General features: G+C 45.5%; 1 pseudogene; it reads right to left on the bottom strand.

Moving 5' to 3' along the window:
* Nucleotides 1–15,999: 15,999 nt before the first annotated feature.
* Nucleotides 16,000–24,629, bottom strand: LOC100601882 (annotated as a pseudogene).
* Between the last annotated feature and the right edge of the window lie 2,536 nt (nt 24,630–27,165).

Raw genomic sequence — 27,165 nt, 5'->3', positions numbered from 1 at the left:
AGGTTGCAGTGAGTCAAGATCGTGCCATTGCACTCCAGCCTGGGCAACACAGTGAAAACTCCTCTCACAAAAAAAACAAAATACAAGCCTGTAAGTGTTGTGTTCCTGTCCTGAAGAAGACTCAGAGGAGTGGCTTGGGGGTGGAATTCTCAGAGCCCCTGTAATGCAAGACAAAGGCAGAGAGATAAACCCTTCACCCAGCTCCTAATCAGCCATGATTACCAACTCACCCTTTTCTGAAAAAGCAAAAGATAGATTCAAAGAGGAAAATGAGACACTTTCCTATGTAATGTCATTGTGTCCTATTTCCAGAATTTGAAAAGGGCAGACCAAGTTATTCTCGATGACAGTGATAGGAACTCGGAAACTTTTAGAAGTCATACAGAATGTCTGAGGACCTAAGGTCTGACCTGAGAGTGATACAAACAGTGAGATGTCACACATTCACTCTTCAATGATTTTCAAAGAACACTTAGGCTGCCTGCAGAGCAGTTTACCTGCAACCTGAAAGAAAACTGCAGCCTCACAATGTTGTTCCTTAGACTCTTGGAGCCATGAGGACTTGAAGAAAGCCAGGCTTTGCACTTTTTATTGGTCCAACTCATTACTACTCTGAAAAAAAAAAGAAAAAAAGCTGAATTTATACATGCAATGTTGATACAGGAGCATTATTCAGAAATTCTGTATGCCAAAAGACAACATCATAGTATATTTACATGCTACTAATTCCGCAAATGAGGAAATTACTCGCTGATTATAAATTCTGCCATCACATAGGAATCAACGCACTGTTGGACACACATTGAACACTTCAAATGCCCTGGTTCTCTGGGTGAGCTGAATACACACACTCTCTCTCTTAAGACTGTGTTCTGGATGGACATGGTGGCTCATGCCTGTAATCCTAGCACTTTGGGAGGCTGAAGTGAGTGGATCATTTGACGTCAGGAGTTCGAGACCAGCCTGCCCAACACGGCAAAACCCCGCCTCTACTAAAAATACAGAAATTAGCCAGGCATGGTGGCAGGCACCTGTAGTCCCAGCTACTCGGGAGGCTGAGGCAGAAGAATGGCTTAAACCCGGGAGGCAGAGGTTGCAGTGAGCCAAGATCATGCCACTGCACTCCAGCCTGGGTGACCGAGCAAGACTCTGTCACAAATAATAATAATAATAGCAATAATAATAATCATAATAAAAAGACTGTGTTCTGCATCACCACCTCAGCTGTGTGGCTTTTGCCTTTTTTCTTCCTCTATCTCAGATCCACCTGATCACATCCCAATTTCCCCAGGGCATCCGAAGCAGGTCTGAGCAGCCAAGGATAACTACTTAGTCTCTTGCTAGAAAATATCTCAGGGAGGTTATGGAAGAGAAGCTAAGTAAGCTTTCAGTCAACGACTTTCTGTTCAGTCTACCCACATTGTTCTTTTTAATGTAGCCATTCAAGCTGTGACACAAAACATAAAAATGCCCTTATTACTTTGCATGTGTTCTAGGATATGGTTGAAACATTTTTAGATTATTATTAATTATCCTTTGAATAACCCAAAACATCTTCAGGCTGGAGTGCAGTGGCACTATCATAGGTCACTGCAGCCTCAACTTCTTGGGCTCAAGTGATCCTCCTGCCTCAGCCTCCCAAGTAGCTGGGACTACATGTGTACACCACCATGCCTGGCTAATCTTTTAATGTTTTTGTACAGACAGGGTCTTGCCATGTTGCCCAGGCCAGTCTCAAATTATTGGTCTCAAACAATCCTCCTGCCTCAGCTTCCCAAAGTGTTGCAATTACAGGTGTGAGCCACTGAACTGGCAAGTATAATTTTTGAAAGGTCTTCTTCAACCTTAGATGTGACTGTATTACCATTTGGGATCAATGTCTTCCTTAGACAAATATACCTTTGGTTTTATAAGAAAAATCAATGGCAACATACATTTAGTAAAGAAAAAAAATCATCTAGGACAACTTTTTTTTGTTTTTTTTTTTTGAGATGGAGTCACGCTCTGTCACCCAGGCTAGAGTACAGCCGTGCAGTCTTGGCTCACTGCAACCTCCACCTCCTGGGTTCAAGCAATTCTCCTGCCTCAGCCTCCCAAGTAGCTGGGATTATAGGCGCCCGTCACCACGCCCAGTTAATTTTTGTATTTTTAGTGGAGACAGAGTTTCACCATATTGGCCAGGCTGGTCTGGAACTCCTGACCTCAGGTGATCCACCCACCTCGGCCTCCTAAAGTGCTGGGATTACAGGCATGAGCCACCACACCCGGCCAGGACAACATTTTTAATAAAAGTGTGTTCCTTAAGGTGGAGGATCCCTTGTTACCCTGTAATCAACTCTCTAATATTTATACTACTAATTTTTGTCTTATAATTTACTTATTTCTCCTAAGTAAAAAGTAGGACACTCAACAAATATTGATTAAGATATTGGCATATTTGGATCCTTTTCTTTCCCTTGAATATCAAAGTGTACCTAAGATTCTAGAACGTCACCATGTTTCACCGAAAATGAAGGCATACTTCAAAGGTCTACCTAGGGTGAAAGTTTTCCTTATTTCCCTAGCTCTACACTTACAAAACTGCATTTTTATTCTTTTCCTTTCATCCTCACATCTCTTCTCAGGCAAGAGCCATCTCTTCTGCAGCATCTGCCTTGGGAACTGCCTCTCAGTTTTCAAAGCTCACCCTCACACAGCCTTGTGTGTTTTAGGTGACAGGACAGACACTCTGCTTTTAAAGCAGCTTCCTTGGATTAAGGGTCAGTTTTGAACCAGGCACAGTGGCTCACTCCTGTAATCCCAACACTCTGTGAGACCGAGGTGAGAGGACGGCATGAGCCCAGGAGATCAAGGCCAGCCTGGGCAACATAGCGAAACCCCATCTCTACAAAAAAATTTAAAAATTAGCCAGGAGGGGCCGGACACAGTGGCTCACGCCTGTCATCTCAGCACTTTGGGAGGCCGAGATGGGTGGATCACAAGGTCAGGAGATGGAGATCATCCTGGCTAAAAGGTGAAACCCCATCTCTACTAAAAATACAAAAAAATTAGCCGGGCATGGTGGTGGGCACCTGTAGTCCCAGCTACTGGGGAGGCTGAGGCAGGAGAATGGCGTGAACCCGGGAGGCGGAGCTTGCAGTAAGCCAAGATAGTGCCACTGCACTCCAACCTGGGGGACAGAGCGAGACTCTGTCTCAAAAAAAAAAAAAAAAAAAAAAAAAAAAATTAGCCAGGAAGCTGGGCGCGGTGGCTCATGCCTGTAATCCCAACACTTTGGGAGGCTGCGGGGGCAGATCACGAGGTCAGGAGATGAGACCATCCTGGCTAACACGGTGAGACCCTGTCTCTACTAAAAATACAAAAAATTAGCCAGGTGTGGTGGCAGGCACCTGTAATCCCAGCTACTCGGGAGGCTGAGGCAGGAGAATCGCTTGAACCTGGTAGGTGGAGGTTGCAGTGAGCTAAGATCGCGCCACTGCACTCCAGCCTGGGCGACAGAGCAAGACTCCATCTCAAAAACAAGTAAAAAAAAAAAAAAAAAAAAAAAATAGCCAGGCATGGCGGTGCATGCCTGTGGCCCAGCTACTTGAGAGGCTAAGGTGGGAGAAGCACTTGAGTCCAGGAGGTCAAAGCTGCTGTGAGCCATGATCGCACCACTGCACTCCAGCCTGGGCAACAAAGTGAAACCCTGTCTCAAAAAAAAAAAAAAAGTGGATTTTGCTTAAGTTTTCTACCAGCCTTTCCAGCTGTTGGCTAAGAACAATTTATACTATTGGGATTGGTTTCTGTAGGTAGCTGACCTACCTTTGTTTGCTTCATTTCTGCCACAGTTTTTCTCAAACTAGAAAATCCAATCTTCTGCTTGAGGCCAGATTCCTATCCCTTGGCTGCAGAGACACCTTCTGGTTGAAGTCCTAAACTACATGACGCTTAACGAATACTCCCTTTTCTTTTCTGCTAAGGCTTTCTAGTCCTTTCTATTTAAACTGTAGGCCATTGAAAACCACAAACCCGTATAGGAGCCAGAAAGCTGGAATCCAAATGGAAGCTGGCTCCAGGAAGCTAGATTTCTTTATGGCCAAATACAAAGTACAGTGGGGGCCGGGCACGGTGGCTCACGCCTGTAAACCCAGCACTTTGGGAGGCTGAGGCAGGCAGATCACGAGGTCAGGAGTTCGAGATCAGCCTGACCAACATGGTGAAACCCTGTCTGTACTAAAAATATAAAAATTAGCCAGGCGTGGTGGCACGCGCCTATAATCCCAGCTACTCAGGAGGCTGAGGCAGAAGAATAGCTTGAACCCGGGAGGCGGAGGCTGCAGTGAGCCGAGATGGTGCCACTGCACTCCAGCCTGGGCAAAAGGGTGAGACTCTGCCTCAAAAAAAAAAAAAAAAAAAGAAAAGAAAAAAAGGAAAGTACAGCGGGGTAGGCTTACAATTATGTTTTAGGCTTAAGTAACAGTCCATTTGAGATGGAATCTGGCTCTGTCACCCAGGCTGGAGTGCAGTGACGTGATCTCAGCTCACTGCAACCTCCACCTCCGGAGTTCAAGTGATTCTTCTGCCTCAGCCTCCCAAGAAGCTGGGATCACAGGTGTGCGCCACCACACCCAGCTAATTTTTGTATTTTTAGTAGAGACAGGTGTGGTTTTCACCATGTTAGCCAGGCTGGTCTTGAACTCCTGACCTCAAATGATCCACCCGCCTTGGCCTCCCAAAGTGCTAGGACTACAGGCTAGAGCCACCACGCCTGCCTTATTTTTTTTTTTGAGACGGAATCTTGCTCTGTTGCCCAGGCTGGAGTGCAGTGGTGCAATCATAGCTCCCTGAAGCCTCCAACTCCTGGGCTCAAGCTATCTTCCCACCCCAGCCTCCTGAGTAGCTGGGACTATAGGCATACACCACCACACTTGTCTTTAAAAAAATTTTTTTTGGCGGGGTGTGGTGGCTCATGTCTGTAATCCCAGCACTTTGGGAGGCCGAGGCAGGCAGATCACCTGAGGTCAGGAATTCAAGACCAGCCTGGCCAACATGGTGAAACCCCGTCTCTACTAAAAATACAAAAAATTAGCCAGGTGTAGTGATGCGTGCCTGTAATTCCAGGTACTCGAGAGGCTGAGGCAGGAGAATTGCTTGAACCGGGGAGGTGGAGGTTGCAGTGAGCCGAGATTGCACCATTGCACTCCAGCCCGGGCAACAAGAGGAAAACTCTGCTAAAAAAAAAATAATAATAATAAAAATAAAAATTAAGGATGAAGTTATTTCCATTTATTTTTATTTAAAAAATAATTTCATTCACTTGGCACATTTAAGAGTCAGGTCTGTTAGCTTCTCTGGAAAATCACTCCTACCTAATGAGGTTATCAGGAGAATTAACTTATAAATCTGTAAAGGGACCTAGATTAGAGCCTGGTACATCCTCCCTCTAAATTCCAAAAGCAGGTAAACAATAATCTATTGGTTTCCAAATCACTTTCAAAAGATTAGGAGTGATTGAGAATAGAATTAGGGTTGTGAAAATGGATTAACTTCAGAGTTAAAAGAAAGTTATGGTTTTAAATGTTTTGATTTGGTTTACTAAACACGCATAGTTCAATCTGCGGAATGTGGATATATTTGTGTTTGTGATGCAACTCCGCACGTCCAATGAAAACATTCTTACTCTCAAATTTCATAACGTAGTTGTTATCCCCACTTTATAGATGGCCAACTTACTTTATCTATCTGATGATTGGCTCCTACAGCCAGTAAGTGGTGAAGCTGAGATGTAATTTCAAGGCTGCCGATCTCCAAAGCCAGTTGTCTTTCCAAACGTTAGAGTATACTAGTGTCTGTGGTCTGTTAAAAAAAATTATGACAGTGCCTTTTTAAATAAAATTTAAAGCATGTATATGAAAAATACTAAAACACTTATATAATTGCTATGTAATTATAATGTAACAAATTGTGTGCACTCCCAAACTTTCTGCATAATGCAAGTGCTTTGTGAGAAGTCTATAGGAGCTCTGTGGGAAAGATTCAGTCCTGGTGGCATTTTTTCCCCTAAAATTTATTTAATATAATACATGTAAAAAACAACAAATTGTATGTACGCCATTTGTATGTATTATGCAATAATCTGCTTTTAAACAGTGAAAACAGCAGGGTTTGGTGGCTCACACCTGAAATTCCAGCACTTTGGGAGGTCAAGACAGGTGGATCACCTGAGGTCAAGAGTTCAAGACCAGTTTAGTCAACATGGTGAAATCCTACCTCTACTAAAAGTACAAAAATTATCCAGGCATGGTGGCAGGCACCTGTAATCCCAGCTACTCGGGAGGCTGAGGCAGGAGAATTGCTTGAACCTGGGAGGCAGAATTTGCAGTAAGCCAAGATCGTGTCATTGCACTCCAGCCTGGGAGACGAGCAAAACTCCGCTTCAAAAAAAAGAGAAATGAAACACTCATATATGACTTTGTTTTCCAAAATAAAACTAAAATGTTCTAAATTTATTATTTTATTTATTTATATTTTGAGACAGTATCACTCTGTCATCCAGGTTGGAGTGCAGTGGCACAATCTCAGCTCACTGCAACCTCTGCCTCCAGGTTCAAGTGATTCTAACGTCTCAGCCTCCCGAGTAGCTGGGATTACAGGCATGCGCCACCACGCCTGGCTAATTGTTTTGTAGTATTTTTAGCAGAGACGGGGTTTTGCCATGTTGGCGAGGCTGGTCTCAAACTCCAGAACTAAGGTGATCCGCCCACCTTGGCCTCCCAAAGTGCTGGGATTACAGGCATGAGCCACCACGCCTGGCCCCATTTAGTTAAATTTTAAGTTAAAAATAAGGGCAGGAGCCGGTAGAGTAGTGCCAACTATAGTCCCAGCTACTTGGGAGGATGACACAGGAGGATTGCTTGAGCTCAGAAGTTCAGCGCTGTAGTATGCTATAATTGCACCTCTGAATAGCCACCGTACTGCGCTTTAGCCTGGATAACGGAGCAAGACGCCACCTTTTTTTTTTTTTTTGAGATGGAGTCTTGCTCTGCCATACAGGCTGGTGTGCAAGGGCACAATCTCGGCTCACTGCAACCTCCGCCTCTTGGGTTCAAGTGATTCTCCCCCCTCCGCCTCCTGAGTAGCTGAGACTACAAAGTGTGCACCACCAGGCCCCGGTAATTTTTTGTATTTTAGTAGAGATGCGGTTTCGCCATATTGCCCAGGCTGGTGTGGAATTACTGAGCTCAGGCAAACCTCCAACCTCGGCCTCCCAAAGTGCTAAGATTACAGGAATAAGCCACCGTGCCTGGCCAGAGACATCATCTCTTAAATAAAAAAGGAGTGGGCAGGACATGATGAGGTAGGGTAATAATGTGTTCAGAATTGGTGGAGCCTTGGTCTCACTGACTTCAAGAACGAAGCCTTGGACCCTCACGGTGAGTGTTACAGTTCTTAAAAGCAGCGTGTCCGGAGTTTGTTCCTCCTTATGTTCGGATGTGTTCGGAGTTTCTTCCTCCTGGTGGGTTCGTGGTCTCGCTGGCTTCAGGAGTCAAGCTGCAGACCTTTGCGGTGAGTGTTACAACTCTAAAGGCAGCGCGTCTGGAGTTATTCGTTCCTCCTGGTGGGTTCGTGGTCTCACGGGCTTCAGGAGTGAAGCTGCAGACCTTTGTGGTGAGTGTTACAGCTCATAAAAGCAGTGTGGACCCAAAGAGTTATCAGCAGCAAGATTTACTGCAAAGAGTGAAAGAACAAAACCTTCGCAACCTGGAGGAGTACGCAAACGCGTTACCACTGCTGACTCCGGCAGCCTGCTTTTATTCTCTTATCTGCCCACCCCTCCCACTCCCACCCACATCCTGCTGATTGGTCCATTTTACAGAGAGCTGATTGGTCCGTTTTGACAGGGTGCCGATTGGTGTATTCACAATCCCTTAGCTAGACATAAAGGTTTTCCAAGTCCCCACCAGATCAGCTAGACACAGAGTGCAAATTGGTGCATTTGCAAACCTTGAGCTAGACACAGGGTGCTGATTGGTGCATTTACAAACCTTGAGCTAGATACAGAGTGTCGACTGGTGTATTTACAATCCCTTAGCTAGACATAAAGGTTCTCCAAGTCCCCACTAGACTCAGGAGGGAGCCCAGCTGGCTTCACCTACTGGATCCTTCCCGGCGGCCGCAGGGGGAGCTGCCCGCCAGTCATGCCCCGTGTGCCCGCACTCCCCAGCCCTTGGCGGTCGATGGGACCAGGCGCGGCAGAGCAGGGGGCGCCGCTCGTCAGGGAGGTTCGGGCTGCTCAGGAGCACACGGCAGCCACGGGGAGGCTCAGGCATGGCAGACTGCAGGTCCCAAGCTGTGCCCCACGGGGAGGCAGCTGAGGCCCGGCGAGAATTCGAGTGCAGCGCAGGCGGGCCGGCACTGCTGGGGGACCTGGCACACCCTCCGCAGCTGCTGGCCTGGGTGCTAAGCCCCTCACTGCCCTGGGCAGGAGGCACCCGCCAGCTGCTCCAAGTGCCAGGCCCGCCGAGCTCACACCCACCGGAACTCGCGCTGGACCGCAAGCGCTGCAGGCAGCCCGGGTTCCCGCCCTTACTTCTCTCTCCACACCTCCCTGCAAGCTGAGGGAGCCAGCTCCGGCCTCGGCATGCCCAGAAAGGGGCTCCTACAGTGCAGCGGCGGGCTGAAGGGCTCCTCAAGCACGGTCAGAGTGGGCGCTGAGGCCAGGGAGACTCCGAGAGCGAGCGAGGGCTGCCACCACGCTGTCACCTCTCAATAGCATTTGAGCCGTGCGGTGCGGGCCTCCCACCCAATTCTAAATCCCCTAGGCAGTCGAGGCAATTTCTACCAAAGCTGGATGTGGAAACCAGAGTAGGTATCAGATATTCTTCCCTTACAGTTCATACCAACTTCAGACACAGTTTTGAGTTCCCTAAGATTTTTTTTCTGATAACTTTCAAGCAGGGGCTGGGCATGGTGGCTCATACCTGTATTCCCAGCACTTTGGGAGGTCGAGGCGGACAGATCACTTGAGGTCAGGAGTTCGAGACCAGCCTGACCAACATGGAGAAACCCCGTCTACTAAAAATGCAAAATTAGTCGGGTGTGGTGGCGCATGCCTGTAATCCCAGCTACTCAGGAGGCTGAGGCAGGAGAATTGCTTGAACCTGGGAGGTGGAGGTTGCGGTGAGCTGAGATCACACCATTACAGTCCAGCCTGGGCTACAATAGCGAAATTCTGTCTCAAAAAATAAATAGACATGAAGTGCTTGCCCATGCCTGTGTCTTGAATGGTATTGCCCAGGTTTTCTTCTAGGGTTTTTATGGTTTTAGGTCTAACATTTAAGTCTTTAATCCATCTTGAATTAATTTTTGTGTAAGCTGTGAGGAAGGGATCTGGTTTCAGCTTTCTACATATGGCTAGCCAGTCTTCCCAGCACTATTTATTAAATAGGGAATCCTTTCCCCATTTTTTTTTTTTTTTTTTGAGATGGAGTCTTGCCCTGTCCCCCAGGGTGGAGTGCAGTGGCACGATCTCGGCTCACTGCAAGCTCCGCCTTCTGGGTTCACGCCATTCTCCTGCCTCAGCCTCCCGAGTAGCTGGGACTACAGGCGCCCGCCAACACACCCAGCTAATTTTTTTTATTTTTAGTAGAGATGGGGTTTCACTGTGTTAGCCAGGATGGTCTCGATCTCCTGACCTCGTGATCCACCTGCCTCAGCCTCCCAAAGTGCTGAGATTACAGGCTTGAGCCACCGTGCCCGGCCCCCATTTCTTGTTTTTGTCAGGTTTGTCAAAGATCAGATGGTTGTAGATGTGTGGTATTATTTTTGAGGGCTCTGTTCAGTTCCATTGGTCTATATCTCTGTTTTGGTACCAGTACCTTGCTGTTTTGGTTACTGTAGCCTTGTAGTATAGTTTGAAGTCAGGTAGTGTGATGCCTTCAGCTTTGTTCCTTTTGCTTAGGATTATCTTGGCAATGCAGGCTCTTTTTTGGCTCCATATGAACTTTAGTTTTTTCCAATTCTGTGAAGAAAGTCATTCGTAGCTTGATGGGAATGGCATTGAATCTATAAATTACCTTGGGCAGTATGGCCATTTTCACAATATTGATTCTTCCTATCCATGAGCATGGGAATGTTCTTCCATTTGTTTGTGTCCTCTTTTATTTTGTTGAGCCGTGGTTTGTAGTTCTCCTTAAAGAGGTCAAAGCCAAAATTCACAAGTGGGATCTAATTAAACTAAAGAGCTTCTGCACAGCAAAAAAACTACCATCAGAGGCCGGGCACAGTGGCTCACACCCGTAATCCCAGCACTTTGGGAGGCTGAGGAGGGTGGATCACGAGGTAGGGAGATCGAGACCATCCTGGCTAACATGGTGAAACCCCGTCTCTACTAAAAATACAAAACATTAGCTGGGCGCAGTTGCGGGCGCCTGTAGTCCCAGCTATTCAGGAGGCTGAGGCAGGAGAATGGCATGAACCAAGGAGGTGGAGCTTGCAGTGAGCAGAGATCACGCCACTGCACTCCAGCCTGGGCGACAGAGCGAAACACTGTCTCAAAAAAAAAAAAAAAAAAAAAAACAAAAAAAAAAACTACCATCAGAATGAACAGGCAACCTTCAGAATGAACAGGCAACCTACAGAATGGGAGAAAATTTTTGCAATCTACTCATCTGACAAAGGGCTAATATCCAGAATCTACAAAGAGCTCAAACAAACTTACAAGAAAAAAAAACCCCATCCAAAAATTGGGCAAAGGATATGAACAGACACTTCTCAAAAGAAGACATTTATGCAGCCAAAAGACACATAAAAAAATGCTCATCATCACTGGCCATCAGAGAAATGCAAATCAAAACCACAATGAGATACCATCTCACACCAGTTAGAATGGCGATCATTACAAAGTCAGGAAACAACAGGTGCTGGAAAGGATGTGTAGAAATAGGAACGCTGTTACACTGTTGCTGGGACTGTAAACTAGTTCAACCATGTGGAAGACACTGTGGTGATTCCTCAAGGATCTAGAACTAGAAATACCATTTGACCCAGCCATCCCATTGCCGGGTATATACCCAAAGGATTATAAATCATGCTGCTATAAAGACACATGCACACGTATGTTTATTGTGGCACTATTCACAACAGCAAAGACTTGGAACCAACCCAAATGTCCATCAATGATAGACTGGATTAAGAAAATGTGGCACATATACACCATGATATGCAGCCATAAAAAAGGATGAGTTCATATCCTTTGTAGGGACATGGATGAAGCTGGAAACCATCATTCTCAGCAAACTATTGCAAGGACAAAAAACCAAACACCACATGTTCTCCCTCATAGGTGGGAATTGAACAATGAGAACACTTGGACACAGGAAGGGGAACATCACACACTGGAGCCTGTCATGGGGTAGGGGGAGGGGGGAGGGATAGCATTAGGAGATATACCTAATGTAAATGACGAGCTAATGGGTGCAGCACACCAACATGGCACATGTATACATATGTAACAAACCTGCACGTTGTGCACATGTACCCTGGAACTTAAAGTATAATAAATAAATAACTTCCAAACACCAGGTATTTATGGATTCATTGTTTGGTAGAATTTAAACTCTCAGAGCAGGGTATTCAAACTCCTTTGCAACCTGGCCTCAACCTACTTTTTCAGCCTGTCACATTTCATTTACTTTCCCACCCACCTTTCCCCAACCCAGGACGACTGCGGGTTGTGTGCTTACTCCTTAACTTCTACTCAGCTTTTTCTTGTATTTGGAATACCTTGGAAGCTTATCCATCTGTTATTTAAAATTCCACTACTCCTTGGCCGGCCACGGTGGCTCATGCCTGTAATCCCAGTACTTTGGGAGGCTGAGGCAGGTGGATCACGAGGTCAGGAATTCGAGACCAGCCTGACCAACATGGTGAAACCCCGTCTCTACTAAAAATACATATTAGCCGGGCATGCTGGCACCTGCCTGTAATCCCAGCTACTCAGGAGGCTAAGGCAGGAGAATCGCTTGAACCCAGGAGACAGAGGTTGTAGTGAGCCAAGATCGCACCACTGCACTCCAGCCTGGGCGACAGAGCAAGACTTTGTCTCAAAAAAAAAAAAAAAAAAAAAAAAAAAAATCTACTACTCCTTTAAGGTACAGCTAAACTCAGGATGCTTACAATCCGTAAAAATGTTTCTGGGTCTCCCAAACATTTTGCCCATTCAGAACATAGGCTTTGGGGCTGGGTGTGGTGGCTCACGCCGGTAATCCTAGCACTTTGGGAGGCCGAGGTGGGAGGATTGCCTGAGCTCAGGAGTTCGAGACTAGCCTGGACAACATGGTGACACCTCGTCTCTACTAAAGTACAAAAAAATAGCCAGGTGTGGCGGTGCATGGCTGTAATCCCAGCTACTCGGGAGGCTGAGGCAGGAGAATCACTTGAAACCAGGAGGCGGAGGTTGCAGTGAACTGAGATCACACCACTGCACTCCAGCCTGGGTGACAGAGTGAGACTCTGTCTCCAAAAAAAAAAAAAATACAAAAAAAAAAAAAACAGGCTTTGGAGATGAAGTCTCTGGGTTCAAATCCTGGCTCCGTAGCTTATTAGCTGTGTGATCTTGAGAAAATAACCACTCCAGGCCTCTGTTCTTCAACTGCAAAATAGATAAAATAATAAAACCTGTCCAGGCGCTGTAGCTCATGCCTGTATCCCAGCACTTCTGGGAGGCAGAGGTGGGTGGATCACTTGAGGTCAGGAGTTCGAAACCAGCCTAGCCAACATGGTGAAACCCCATCTCTACTAAAAATACAAAAATTAGCTGGGCGTGGTGGCGGGAGTCTGTAATCCCAGCTACTTGGGAGGCTGAGGCAGGAGAATCATTTGAACCTGGGAGGCGGAGGTGTAGTGAACCAAGATTGTGCCATTGCATTCCAGCCTGGGCAACAGAGCGAGACTCCATCTCAAAAATAATAATAATAAAACCTATATCATAGGAATGTTGGAAGGATTAAATTACTATATATGAAGTACTTAAAATAGTGCTTGGTACAAAATTGGTGCTCTGTAAAATGACTACTACAATTATTATAATTATTAATCTACTGTAGCTTTTTTTTTTTTGAGATGAAGTTTCACTCTTGTTGCCCAGGCTGGAGTGCAATGGCTCTAATCTTGGCTCACCGCAACCTCCACCTCCCAGGTTCAAGTGATTCTCCTGCCTCAGCCTCCCGAGTAGCTGGGATTACAGGTGTGTGCCACCATGCCCAGCTAATTTTGTATTTTTAGTAGAGACGGAGTTTCTCCGTGTTGGTCAGGCTGGCCTCAAACTCCCGACCTCAGGTGATGCGCCCACCTCAGCCTCCCAAAGTGCTGGGATTACAGGAGTCAGCCCACCACGCCTGGCCTACTGTAGCATTTTTAAGTGGAACTTGCACTTCATGTATGGCTGTCAGTCTAACTAGACCGCAATCCCCAGAGTCAGGAACCATATCTGTTTAGTTCACAACTCTATATCCAGCACGTAACACTGCGCCTGAAAAAAAAATTATATAAATGTAAAAGTTTTATGGAGAATACAAAAGATCACTGAAAAACCTAAAAGAAGACATATGCCATGTACGTCAATGAACCTAATATTGAAAAAGACCTGTCTCAAAAAAAAAAAAAAAAAGGGCCGGGCGCGGTGGCTCATGTCTGTAATCCCAGCACTTTGGGAGGCCGAGAGAGGCGGATCACCGAGGTCGGGAGATCAAGACCACTCTGGCTAACACGGTGAAACCCCGTCTCTACTAAAAATACAAAAAATTAGCCAGGCGTGGTGGCGGGCGCCTGTAGTCCCAGCTACTCGGGAGGCTGAGGCAGGAGAATGGCATGAACCCGGGAGGCGGAGCTTGCAGTGAGCCGAGATCGTGCCACTGCACTCCAGCCTGGGCAACAGTGTGAGACTCCATCTCAAAAAATAAAAATAAAAATAAAAAAGACCCTTAAGCTGCATAAAAGCTAAAAATAATTTCCCTGGCTGGGCGAGGTGGCTCACACCTGTAATCCCAGCACATTGGGAGCCTGAGGCAGGTGGATCACCTGAGGTCAGGAGTTAGAGACCAGCCTCACCCATATGGTGAAACCCCATCTCTACTAAAAATTAAAAAATTAGCTGGGCATGGTGGCACGTGCCTGTGATCCCAGCTACTCGGGAGGCTGAGACAGGAGAATAGCTTTAACTCAGGAGGCAGAGGTAGTGGTGAGCCAAGATGGCGCCATTGCACTCCAGCCTGGGTGACAGAGGGAGACTCTGTCTCAAAATAATAATAATTTCCCCAGAAAGGTAGTTGAATATCTTTCTGTCCCCAAGACAGGTTGGAAGCTTTATTTTTTCTCTGCCATTATTTATTAGATCCTTTCTAACAGGTCTAGGTAAAATAAAGCCTTTTTTTTTTTTTTTTTTTTTTTTTTGAGACAGAGTCTTGCTCTGTCACCCAGGCTGGAGTGCAGGCCTCTTAAAAAGTGTCTGGGCCGGGCATGGTGGCTCATGCCGGTAATCTCAGCACTTTGGGAGGCCGAGGCGGATGGATCACAGGGTCAGGAGTTCAAAACCAGCCTGGCCAATATTGTGAAACCCCATCTTTACTAAAAATACAAAAATTAGCCAGGCATGGGGGCAGGTGCCTATAATTCCAGCTACTTGGGAGGCTGAGGCAGATAATCACTTGAACCCAGGAGGCGGAGGTTGCAGTGAGTTGAGATTGTGCCACTGCACTCCAGCCTGGGTGACAGAGTGAGACTGCGTCTCAAGAAACAACGGCAACAACAACAAAACTTGTCTGCCCGCTCTTGCCAGTTGTATTCAACATGGTCCTGGAGGTTCTAGAAAGGTCAATTAGGCAAGAAAAATAGATAAAGTTGGCCGGGTGCAGGGGCTCTTGACTATAATCCCAGCACTTCGGGAGGCCAAGGCAGACGGATAGCTTGAGCCCAGGAGTTTAAGACCAGCCTGGGCAACATGGCAAAACCCTGTCTCCACCAAAAGTACAAAAAATCAGCCAGGCGTGGTGGCATGTGCCTGTTGTCCCAGCTACTTGGGAAACTGAGGTGGGAGGATCCCATGAGCCCAGGAAGCAGAGGTGGCAGTGAGCCACCTCTCAAAAAAAAAAAAAGCATTCAAATTGGGAACTAAAAAATAAAACTATCTCTATTTGTATATGACACGATCTTTCTATTATTATTGAAGTCCATTTTCTTGAATGTTGTATAAAAAAAGTATAAGTAGAACCACAAGTACATAAGCATTGTCATATTTCTTTACCCCACTATCTAGTTCTTTATATTAATTTTACTATTTAAAAAATAGAAAATCGGTGGCAGGCCGGGCGTGGTGGCAGATGCCTGTAGTCGCAGCTACTCGGGAGGCTGAGGCATGAGAATCGCTTGAATCCGGGAGGCGGAGGTTGCAGTAAGCTGAGATCGTGCCACTGCACTCCAGCCTGGGTGACAGAGCAAGACTGTCTCAAAAAAAAAAAAAAAAAAGAAAAGAAAAGAAAGAGGAGAGAGAGAGAGAGAGGGAGGGAGGGAGGGAGATAGGTGTCAATTTAGGGATCAGGAAAGAAATAAAACAAAAAACCTTATTTTGAGACACCATCTCTCTCTGTCACCCAGGCTAGAGTGCAGTGGCACGAACATGACTCACTGTAACCTCAACCACCTGGGTTCAATCAATTCTCCTGCCTCAGCCTCCTGAATAGCTGGGATCACAGGTGCATACTACCACACTTGGCTAATGTGTGTGTGTGTGTGTGTGTATGTGTGTGTGTGTGTGTGTGTGTGTGTGTGTAAAGACAGAGTCTCACTTTGTTGCCCAGGCTGGTCTAGAACTCCTTGGCTCAAGCAGTTATCCTGCCCCAGCCTCCCAAAGTGCTGGGATTACAAGTGTGGGTCACCATGCCCAGCCCAAAAATCTTTTCTATCATATTTATTCTTCTACACTGTATAGCTGTGTTCACAGAAATGGCTTCTTTTACTTCTTCACTGCACAGGAATTCCATTGTATATAAATTTGAAACTGCTCAACAGCTGAGAGAGACTGCAAACGATAGGTCCATACCCTAGTGCATTGTTATACAATTCAAACAATGGTGCAGCTACGAGCTTGTAATTTTTAGAGATTGCAAACACGGCTTTTTCTTGAAGTTGAGCCAGAAACAACTTTTTATGTTCCTTAGGCTTTGTAATATATGCAAGAATATATGGATATTTGGTCTCCACCAGTTACCAATGCAGTGTGACCCAGTCTTGCATCTTTCAGAACTCCATCTTGATGACCCATGATCCCAGTCATTAAGCATTTTAGTCCTTCAACTTCACCCTCTCCTGGGTTAAGTTCACCATCAGGTAAGATATATATATATATATATATATATATATATATATATATTTTTTTTTTTTTTTTTTTTTGAGACGGAGTCTCGCTCTGTCACCCAGGGGGTACAGTGGTGCAATCTCCACCACTGCAACCTCTGCCTCCCAGGCTCAAGCGATTCTGCTGCCTCAGCCTCTAGAGTAGCTGGAATTATAGGAACATGCCACCATGCCCGGCTAATTTTGTATTTTTACTAGAGATGGGATTTCACCATGTTAGCCAGGCTGGTCTCGAACTCTTGACCTCAAGCTATCCACCTGCCCCGGCCTCCCAAAGTGCTGGGATTACAGATGTGAGCCACAGTGCCTGGCCTACCACCAGGGCCTTCACTAACCTGGCCTTCATCTACCACCTGGCCTTCACCAACTTGAAGAAAGTTGCTCCCAGCAGTAGCAGTAATACATAGAGTAGCCACACCAGTGCTTGTAAACAATCAGAATCCCCTTCTATGTTACTCCTCATTCCAATTTTATCCAATTCTTCCCTCATTTGCTGAAATCTGGATGAGACAGAGCTGTCTTTCTCATAGAGGGGCTCTTTTGTACCGAAAGTATAATTGATGGCTAGGCACAGTGGCACACGCCTGTAATCCCAGCACTTTGGGAGGCAGAGGTGGGGAGGCCACTTGAGGTCAGGAGTTTAAGACCAGCCTGGTCAACATGGCGAAACCCCATCTGTACTAAAATACAAAAATTAGCTGGGTGTGGTGGCACACACCTGTAGTTCCAGCTAGGTGGAAGGCTGAGGCAGGACAATCGCTTGAACCTGGGAGGTGGAGGTTGCAGTGAGCTGAAATTGTGCCACTGCATTCCAGCCTGGGCAACAGAGCAAGACTTTGTCTCAAAAAAAAAAAAAGTGTAATTGATAATAGGATACAATTTGATGGCGTGCTCCAGGGTGAGGGGCTTGGTCTGCTGGATATACTTGTTGCTGAACTGATTGGGCTCTCCCTCTGTGGTCAGCTAGTCTGCGAGTGATTAGGTGGTAGGTACCACAGACATGCTGGTGAGCTCCAGGGCTGGTGATGAGCAGAAAATGGAAGGCAGGGGAGACTTTCTTCATGCAGGCAGCAGTTTTCTGCAACCCACTCAGCCACAGCCAATGTACGTCCTTAACCTGTGTGATCCGATATGTGAAAAACCCTAAGGAATACACTAAAAAACCACTTGAACTAATAAGTAAGTTCAGCAAAGTTGTAAGCTATAAGACCAATATAACAAAAATTAATTATATTTTTATATACAAGCAATGAAAATTTCTATATGCAAACAATGAAAATTCTGAGAATGAAATTAAGAAAACAAGTCCAGCTGGGTACAATGGCTCACGCCTGTAATCCCAGCACTTTGGGAGGCTGAGGCGGGAGGATCATGAGGTCAAGAGATCGAGACTATCCTGGCCAACATGGTGAAACCTCGTCTCTACTAAAAATACAAAAATTAGCTGGGCGTGGTGATGGGTGCCTGTAATCCCAGCTACTCGGGAGGCTGAGGTGGGAGAATCACTTGAACCCGGGAGGTGGAGGTTACAGTGAGATCACACCATTGCAATCCAGCCTGGACAATAAGAGCGAGATTCTCTCAAAAAAATTGTACACTAAACAGAACAAACCATTGTTAAATAAAGAAGATCTAAATAAATGGAAAAACACCCTGTGTTCATGGTTGAAAGACATAATATTAATACGGCAGTACTCCTCAAATTGATCTACAAATTCAATGCAATCCCTAGCAAAATTCTAATTGGCTCTTTTTGCAGAAATTGACCAGTTGATCCTAAAAATCATACGAAAACCTAAAGGACCCACACTAGCTCAAACAATCCTTAAAAAAGAAACAAACAAACAAAAAAAATAGGCCAGGCACAGTGGCTCACGCCTGTAATCCCAGCACTTTGGGAGGCCGAGGCAGGTGGATCACCTGAGGTCAGGAGTTCGAGACTAGCCTGGCCAACCTGGTGAAACTCTGTCTCTACTAAACAAAAAATTAGCTCAGTGTGGTGGTAGATGCCTGTTATCCCAGCTACTCAGGAGCCTGAGGCAGAAGAATCACTTGAACCCGGGAGATGGAGGTTGCAGTGAGCCAAGATCACAGTATTGCATTGCAGTCTGGGCAACAAGAGCGAAACTCCATCTTAAAAAAAAAAAAAAAAAAAAAAAAAAAAAAAGTGAAACAAAGATTAAAAAAAACAAGAAGAACAAAGGCCAGGTGTGGTGGCTTACTCCTATAATCCTAGCATTTTGGGAGGCCAAGGCGGAGGATTGCTTGAGGCCAGGAGTTTGAGACCAACCTGGACAACAAAGTAAGACTATCTCTAACAAAAAAATTTAAAAGGCCAGGCGTGGTGGCTCATGCCTGTAATCCCAGCACTTTGGGAGGCCGAGGCGGGTGAATCACCTGAGGTCAAGAGTTCAAAACCAGCCCAGGCAACACGGTGCAACCCTGTCTCTACTAAAATACAAAAAAGTATCTGGGCATGGCGGTGTGTGCCTGTAGTCCCAGCTACTTGGGAGGCTGAGGCAGGAGAATTGCTCGAATCTGGGAGGCAGAGGTTGCAGTGAGCCGAGGTCGTGCCATTGCACTCCAGCCTGGGCAACAGAGCAAGATTCCGTCTCCAAAAAAATAATAATAAGTAAAAAAAATAAAGAAATGATTACCGATGCTGGGGGCTGGGTGCAGTGGCTCATGCCTGCGATCCCAGCACTTTGGGAGGCCGAGGCAGGCGGATCACCTAAGGTCAGGAGTTGGAGACCAGCCTGGCCACCATGGTGAAACCCTGTCTCTACTAAAAATGCAAAAATTAGCCGGGCGTGGTGGTGCACACCTGTAATCCCAGCTACTCGGGAGGCTGAGGCAGGAGAATCGCCTGAACTCTGGAGGCGGAGGTTGCAGTGAGCTGAGATTGTGCCACTGCACTCCAGCCTGGGTGACAGAGTGAGACTCTGTCTACCCCCCCAAAAAAAAGAAAAGAAGAAAAGAAAAGAGAAAAGAAATGAATACTGATGCTATAATGTGGCCGAACCTTAAAAATGTTACTGTAATTGACTGAAACCAGTTGCAAAAGTCATATTTTGTATGATTTTATTTATGTGACATGTTCAGAATAGGCAAATCTATAAAAACAGAAAGTAGATTAGGGTTTGCCTAGGGCTGGAAGGATTGAAGGGTAGGGGAGGATGGGGAATGATTACTAATGGATATAGCATTTCATTTAGGGTGATGAAAATGTTGGAAATTTAGAACTTGGTGATGACTACACAGTTTGGGAATATACTAAAACCATTACATTGTACACTTAAGTGGATGAATTTTATGGTATTTGAATTCTGTCTCAATAAAGGTATTAACATTTTTTATTTAAAAAATTCATCAGGAAGAAATTATCTCCTTTAGGCCAGACACCATGGCTTAATGCCTGTGATCCCAGCACTTTGAGAGGCTGAGGTCGATGAATTGCTTGAGGCCAGGAGTTTGAAACCAGCCTGCCCAAGATGATGAAACCCTGTCTCTACTAAAAATACAAAAAAAAAATTAGCTGGGTGTGGTGGCACGTGCCTGTAGTCCCAGCTATTCAGGAGACTGAGGTAGGAGAATCGTTTGAACCCGGGAGGCAGAGGTTGCAGTGATCCAAGATCATGCCACTGCACTCCAGCCTGGTGACAGAGTGAGATGCTCTCTCTAAAAAAAAAAAAAAAAAAGAAAGAAAGAAATTCTCTGCCTTACCTATGGAAACCCACCTAAAGGGGGTTCAATAAAGTGGGAGCAAAAAGCCAGGCATGGTGGTGCACCTATAGTCCCAGCTACTCAAAATGCTGAGGCAGGCAGATCACTTGAAGCCACAGTGCACTAAGATAGCATCTGTGAATAGTCACCACACTCCAGCCTAGGCAACATATATGTATATATATATAATCAAGTGTTTCATCCTAGCACCAAGGGAAGCCAGTGAGGAGAATTAAAATCTGCACTACTTTCTGACATGTAGAATCAGTTTCATTTAAAGAGCATAGAATACAGGGATGGAGGAGTGTATTAGAAACCATCCGAGGAGAGAGCCTTTTCCAGGAGAAAGAAGGAAAATTCCTCCCCATTTAGCAATTTTACTGAGAAAGAGCACTCAAAGATACATGCCTCACTCCATATTCAATATTTTATTTTATTTTATTTTTATTTTCATTTTTTGAGATGGAGTCTCACTGTGTCACCCAGGCTGGAGTGTAGTGGTGCAATCTTGGCTCACTGCAATGTCCGACTCCTGGGTTCAAGTGATTCTCCCGCCTCAGCCTCCTGAGTCACTGGGACTACAGGAGCGCACCACCACACCCAGCTAATTTTTTTTGTATTTTTAGTAGAGATGGGGTTTTGCCATGTTGGCCAGGCTGGTCTCGAACTTCTGACCTCAGTGATCCACACCCGCCCCCCACCCTTCCCCACCGCCCCAACCCCGGCCTCCCAAAGTGCTGGGATTACAGGTGTGAGCCAATGTGCCCAGCACATATCCAATACTTTAAATAGCCCGTACAGCTGATCCCACTTATTCCTGAAAAAACTTGCAGTCCTAGCCTGGAGCCCCTGAAGAATCCCTCGTGGTTATAAACAGCCCAGCTGGTTCTGTGGCAGTAGCCATGTATGCTTATTTCTTGTCTATCCCTTGTTGATAGACCTCAAGGCTTGTCAATTGCAGTTGCATTTTGGAGCTGGTCTCATGGGCTGAGTTATTTTCAGCATCTGTGTGTTTACTTCGTACTCTGTTGACTTGGAGAGGGAGAGTTGAATATGTATACAGCTGAAGCCGCTGTTTCACAGCTTCAGAGATGCAGCTACAAGATCACCTGTTCAGAGTATCTGACAGACCTAAGGGGAGGTGATTAATTACATCTCTTCTAGAATGGGGTTTGAAGTATGAGTTGGAGAAGAACCTAGAATGATATGTTTGTCCTTACCTTCCCACCCCTGGTGGAGCCAAGCTAAAATAATAATGGCAAATGGTTAGTAGGGTTTCCATAGAAGACAGTACAGCATGGCTCTGCACAGTGCACCAAAAATAGTAGAATAAAGGAAAGACCTAAAACAAAACAAAACAGACTGCTTGACTTCAAGTTACTAGACCAACAAGCCATAAATACCTCCTACACTGTGTAAATGAACTAGATTCACTGAAATAAACTCCGTCTTTGAGAAGTTAGTCTTAAAAAAAACCACCACCAAAGAAAAACCTTACCAAGACAATATTGTGCTGTAGCTGATTCTGTAGCAAAAATTCCCTTTCCCAGGGAGGCTTTGTGTATTTTAGGGTGCCTAGCTTTAGTATCTGAGAATATGAAATATACGATCAAAACTTAGGAAGACAGACAGACTGAATACATGAATTGGTGGCTGATAAGGAGGGATGTTAGGTAGCTAAGAGACTGAAAGCAAGAGAGGAGGAACCCAGGATGTCAATTAAAAACAATAAAATCATGGCCGGCCCAGTGGCTCATGCCTGTAATCCCAGCACTTTTAGGGGCAGAGGCAGGTGGATCACCTGAGGTCAGGAGTTCAAGACCAGCCTGGCCAATATGGTGAAACCCTGTCTCTACTAAAAAATACAAAAAAAATTAGCCAGGTGTGGTGATGTGTGTCTGTAATCCCAGCTACTTGAGAGGCTGAGGCAGAATTGCCTGAACCCAAGAGGCGGAGGTTGCAGTGAGCTGAGATGGCACCACTGCACTGCAGCCTGGTGACAGAGCGAGACTCCATCTCAAATAATAATAATAATGAGGATGATAATAAATAAAAATAATAAAATCAGAAAATTTTACACCAGAAAGGGTTCTGGATCATGTTTTTCATTCCCTTTATGTTGCAGATGAGAAAACAGCCTCAGAGAGATGAAACTACCTGTCCGAAGGCTGCAGATATTAAAGGACTTTTCTGAGCTCACACAAAAAATAGCAGAGTTGGAATCTGAAGCTACATCAGCTAACTTTCTCTTTATGAAGTCAGCACTCTTACCTTTATACTGTTTCCTTCCAGAAGCAAGTGGGAAAAAAATGCCTAGAAACCAGAAGACCAAAGCAGCAAGGAATCTTCTCCTTTTTTTTGACTATGACAGGCTAGAGATCTGGGAGTCGAGGCAAAAAAGAAGGGGCAACAAGGCCTTAGTCAGTTGAGGTGACCAAAACAAAATACAACAGACAGGGGGACTTAAACAACAGGAATTTATTTCTCACAGTTCTGGAAGCTGGGATGTCCAAGATCATGGTTCTGGCCAATTCAGTTACCTGGTGAGGGCCTTCTTGCTGACTTGCAGATGGCCCTCAACAGGCATCTTGCTGTATCTTCACATGGCAGAGAAAGAGAGCTCTTGTTTCTCCTCTTGTTGTAAGGACACTAATCACGACATAACGGCCCCACCCTCAAGACCTCATCTAAACCTAAGTACCTCTCCAAGAAAGGCCCCATCTCCATATACCATTACATTGAGGGTTAAGGCTTCAATATATGAATTTTGGGTGGCATGGGATGTCACAAATATTTAGACCATAAGACAATCTCAGGTACAAGCAGGAAAAGGCACCACATACAAGAGGGCAAGTTGAAAAAGGAAAGAATAAGAATGAAATAAAAATGAATTGGCTGGGCGCAGTGGCTTATGCCTGTAATCCCAGCACTTTGAGAGGCCATGGCAGGTGGATCACCTGAGGTCAGGAGTTCGAGAGCAGCCTGGCCAAAATGGCGAAACCCCGTCTCCACTAAAATAAAAATTGGCTGGGCATGGTGGCGGGCACCTATAATCCCAGCTACTGGGGAGGCTGAGGCAGGAGAATTGCTTGAACCCAGGAGGTAGAGGTTGCAATGAGCAGAGATCGTGCCATTGCACTCCAGCCTAGGCAGCAGAGTGAGACTCCGTCTTAAAAAAATAAAAAAAGAAATAAATAAATAAAAGAAATAAAAATGAATTGTTCTCAGTCGTCTTTCACATTTCCTGCTAAGATATGGGAGATGAGGAGGGAAGAGAGGAAAGGTAGCAGCTATCTTTAGAGTATAAGCATTATAGCTGGTTCTTGAAGCTGACAGCAGTGGAGTAATGGAAAGAGACCTGAACATTGAGTGAGTTAATGGTGATTCGAGGCTCAGCTCCGCAACCAAGTGGCTTGGTGACCTTGGACAGCTTGAATGATCTCATCTGCAAGATGAAGATAATAATAACCTAACTAATAAAGTTGTTGTAAAAACCAAATGAGACAATACTTACAAAAGTACTTTTTAAATTATAAAGGGTTACTTAGATTTGTTTTGCTTCACGGTAGGATAGTTCTGGGGCTACACTAATGTTACAGATATAAAAGAAGTAGAAAACATGGCCTCAGATCTCAAGTGTCTTATGATCCTATAGGATAAAGTTTACAAACATGAAAAACCTTTAAGATAGCACATGGCTGCACAGGGTTGGATCAGAGCTCTCATCTTGTCTATTGAAGATGACTCAGGTATGGCCGGGTGTGTCTGGCTAGCTGGTGGAATGGGTCTAAGGAAGTTTATTGGCAGGAAGGCTGGGCACTTCATTTGAGAGTCTTCCTTCTAGAGAAATAAGGAGCCAAGCATGATAGCCTTTTTCAAGAGCCAGTGCCTTGGTCATCAGAATGAAGTGCGGTCATTGTTACTCAAACGCAACTCTATTTCAACCCCTTAGCTGAAAATCCAGGGCACGTGGAAAAGACAAGTCTCGTCTAGACACTGAAAGAGCTGTTTCTTGGACCAGGTGCTGTGGCTCACGCCTGTAATCCCAGCACTTTGGGAGGCCAAGGCAGGCAGATCTCTTGAGATCAGGAGTTCGAGACCAGCCTGGCCAACATGGTGAAACGTCATCTCTACTAAAAATACAAAAATTAGCTGGGCATGGTGGCATGAACCTGTAGTCCCAGCTACTTAGGAGGCTGAAGCACGAGAATCACTTGAACCCGGGAGGTGGAGGTTGCAGTGAGCTGAGATCACGCCACTGCACTCCAGCCTGGGCAACAGATTGAGATGCTGTCTCAAAACGAAAACAAAAATAGAAAGAAAGTGCTGTTTCTCTGTCTCTGTAACACACTAGGGCTCAAATAACATGTTTTGGGACCTCTCTCTGAGTGTATATCCAAAAGAGCAAGGGGAATTATTCTATGCTACAGCCCAGGTACTCCTTTAATACCCAGAAGGCTCTCAGTGGAGCAGTTGAAAAGACTCAGAGTGCCCACAAGGGGGAACAGAGTCATGGCAGTGCCAGCCTACAGAGGTGTCAGTATCCAGCAAGGACCACAGCACAATAACTGAATACAGCCGTGTGCATTGTCCCCATCAGAGCTGTGACAATCCCTAGCAGAAACTGCCATGCCAGCTACTATGGTGGGAGGTGCTGGTAAGAGAACAGCTCAGAGCATCCGCAGCTCTTGATAGAGCACTGTGGGTATTTTGGGACTGAAGGATGTTGGATATCCTATGGACTTGCTAGGAACGTTGAGGAAGGAGGCTCCTATTAGAAGATGGACCCTAAAAAGCCAGCAAATATTCATGTAGGACAGAGTTATTTCAGATAACAAAAATATCAGCAGACTGAAATCACTGACATCACAGAGGAAATGGTAACTGGACCATGAAGTTGATTTCTTGCTGCTTTCTGTGATGGTTAATTTTATGTGTCACCTTGATTGGACTAAGGGATGTCCAGATAGCTGGTAAAATGTGACTTCTGGGTATGTCTGTGAGGGTGTTTACAGATGAGATTAGCAATGGAATCAGTAGACCGAACAAAGAAAATCCATCTTCACCAATGTGGGCAGGCATCATCCACCTGGTCGATGGTGCAAATAGAACCAAAAAGGCAGAGGAAGGGCAAATTTGCTCTCTCTGCTTGAGCAAGGACATTCATCTTCTCCTGCCCTCAGACATCAACGCTCCTGGTTCTCAGACCTTCTTCAGGCTTAGACTGGAGCTACATCATTGTCTTTCCTAGGCCTCCAGCTTGCAGATAGCAGATGGTTGATTTCTCAGCCTTCATAATCTTATGAGCCAATGCCTCACAATAAATTTCTTTCTGTATATCTACGTATATCCTATCGGTTCTGTTTTTCTGGAGAACCCTAATACGTTTGCCATGTGTGTCTAAATGTTGAAAGGTGCTTCTTATTCCACAGATCTCAGAGAACATTCAACTATGAACTCTGTAATACCCAGAAGTGCCAATGGAGCTTGAAAAGAGTCTTTTTAACGTCACCGTGCCAGGCTACGAGCTGGGCAGCAATTCTTCCTGGCAAGTAGTTCTTGCAATTTGCCTATACCCAGAGCAGATGCTGCTTCTGCTTTTTCCAAAGAAAGCTTTCTCCGTATTCTGCCTTGCCCCAGAGACACAGTGGAGACAGAGAATCCTTAACTCTTCCCCTGGTGAACAGGCTGTTCAGTCTCCTATGCCACACAGGAAAAGTCAGAAACAGGTGGTAGCTGGGGATGCAAGAGAACTAGTTTATCCATAGCCTTTTCTCACTGAAGATTACCTGCAAAGATGGTTTCCAAAGTTGCTTAGGGAATCTGCAGCAGTAAATCTCAAGTGGTCTGGTGGTTGCCACTGGCAACACTCTAGCTTCCTTGAAAACAAGGGACAGGTGTGCTTTTTGCATCTTTAATATATTGGGGATGAAGGTAGAGGGTAGGGAGAAAGACTGACTGTTCCTTATTCTGAATTCATTTTAAAGATGACTACTCAATGAACTGTAAATGGAATCTCCCTTAATATTTCCTAAGGTGTAAAGCACTTCACTGTCCTGTTTTGAGAGTGAAACATCACTAGCAATCTAGCTAAGTGACAAATAAATCAAATGAAATTTAAAGAAGGCAAAAGTTGCCAGGTCTATAAGCTTGCTCCATGAATGTAAGCAAAGAGAGTTGGTATAAATCTGTTCTTAATTTTTTTTTTTTTTTTTTTTGAGATGGAGTCTTGCTCTGTTGCCAGGCTGGAGTGCAGTGGCATGATCTCGGCTCACTGCAACCTCTGCCTCCTGGGCTTCAAGCGATTCTCCTGCCTCAGCCTCCAGAGTAGCTTGGATTACAGGCATGCGCTGCCACGCTCAGCTAATTTTTGTATTTTTAACAGAGACAGGGTTTCACCTTCTTGTCCAGGATGGTCTCAATCTCCTGACCTTGTGATCCGCCCACCTCGGCCTCCCAAAGTGCTGGGATTACAGGTGTGAGCCACCGCACCTGGTCCAGTTCTTAATCTTTAGCGTCCACAATCATCATCTGGAGACATTGCCCCAGTCATCCTAATTCAATACGCCTGAGTTGAGGCATGGGCAACAGCAGCCTTACTTACTCTTCTTTCCACTACTATCAGGAGTCTGAAAGCAACTTATTCAACCTCACCTTTAGAGCCTATGTCACCCTGACTGAAATGATTGAAAGAAAGCTTGGAAATTCATAAAAAGAAGGAGGCTGAAGATGTGACTGTCCCCTTGAATGCCAGTCCTTTCACTGATAAACTCCTTTCCTATTCCCAAGGTGTCATTCCCATCCACCACTTCTAAGATTGGGGAAGATTTGACTATAGCTAGAGCAAGAGTGAAGAAGCAGCATTGGCCAGGCGTGGTGGCTCATGCCTGTAATCCCAGTACTTTGGGAGGCCAAGGTGGGTGGATCACCTGAGTCAGGAGTTCGAGACCAGCCTGGCCAACATGGCAAAACCCCATCTGTATTAAAAATACAAAAATTAGCCAGGCATGGCAGCGGGTGCCTGTAATCCCAGCTGCTTGGGAGGCTGAG

The sequence above is a fragment of the Nomascus leucogenys genome, chromosome 15 (genome assembly GCF_006542625.1).
Source record: "Nomascus leucogenys isolate Asia chromosome 15, Asia_NLE_v1, whole genome shotgun sequence".
Lineage (NCBI taxonomy): Eukaryota > Metazoa > Chordata > Mammalia > Primates > Hylobatidae > Nomascus > Nomascus leucogenys.
Note: the sequence above shows the minus strand (reverse complement) of the source record. Positions and strands in the feature narration are given on the sequence as shown.